Raw genomic sequence first — 1,234 nt, 5'->3', positions numbered from 1 at the left:
ATATATATATATATATATTGGAATTATTATTTCTTTAAGCACTATTTCGAACACTAATTTATAAGAATTATACGTATTCCAAAGTAGGTATCAAAGTCAAGGTTTACCACTTTAGAACACATTGCATTTGTCTAGCCTCTTGACTCGTTTAGCCTCTTCTCGATTAGAAATGCACAAGGCTTGGCCTTTATCGGGCTTGACCCAAGTCTTCTAAACTTGTTTTCAGTAAGCAGAAAAAAAAATCGGGCCAAATTTTGGGTGTTAAAACACGCTCAGTCGTTTCTTTGTCAGGTTCTTGGAAAAAACATGGCCTGATTGGGCTTTAAGCCCAAGTTTGGGTCTGGGCTTTGGGTTTTTCAAACTTAAATAACTGTTGAAACCTTTATTATCTCCACAAGAACGTTTTGATGAGTAATCTAATAGGATTCAACGTATTCTCTGTACAAATAACAATGGTTAAGCAAGAATACATGCATTCGGGGGCGGGATGAGAAAGGGCTAACCTGGAGCATCTTGTTGACATTGCCACCCCTTGTTTTCTTGCGGCGCCCCCGACCATTGCTACCGCTCTCGACCACTAAACGTACAACCACTGTCAAATTTCCGATGGAGTAAATGCAAACAAAACTCCGTAGCCGGAGAAGGAAAGTGTCACATGGAGGTAGGCAAAGTAACATCACCTTTGAAAATGAGTTTTCCCTTTGCTTTTATGCTCTTTAATTTTCTTAATTATAATTATAATTAATTAGTGCACCATTCACTCTCTCTTGTTAATTTATTATTATTATTATTAGAAGAGAAGCACATAATATAGCGAGATATATCTCAATTTTAATGTTTTATTTTATTATTTATCTCTGTTGATATAATACGGTTTTTAATGGTTTTGAGAAAGCGAAGATGTTTTTATTTTTGAATAAAATATAAATTTAAAGATGTCATAAAAATTTGGAAATATATATATATATATATATATCAATATTACTATCAAATTTACTATTGAAAGTTCTTGTTTTTTATATAATTTATTTTAATTCAATATTTAATTTAGATTTAATCACGAAGTAATTTATTTATCGTTTAATAATATAATTTTTTATAAAGATAATAATTAAGTATTTTGTTATAACAATTATATTTTAGATTTTTTAAATTCAAAATGAGATGTTTATCTCGTATTTGATTGTGTTTATCTATAGTTAGTTACACAAATTCAAAAATGAAGCTTTAATAA

Source organism: Cynara cardunculus (genome assembly GCF_001531365.2).
Source record: "Cynara cardunculus var. scolymus isolate 2C chromosome LG 2, CcrdV1, whole genome shotgun sequence".
NCBI lineage: Eukaryota > Viridiplantae > Streptophyta > Magnoliopsida > Asterales > Asteraceae > Cynara > Cynara cardunculus.
The sequence above is the reverse complement of the archived record's forward strand: the minus strand, read 5'-3'. Positions refer to the sequence as shown.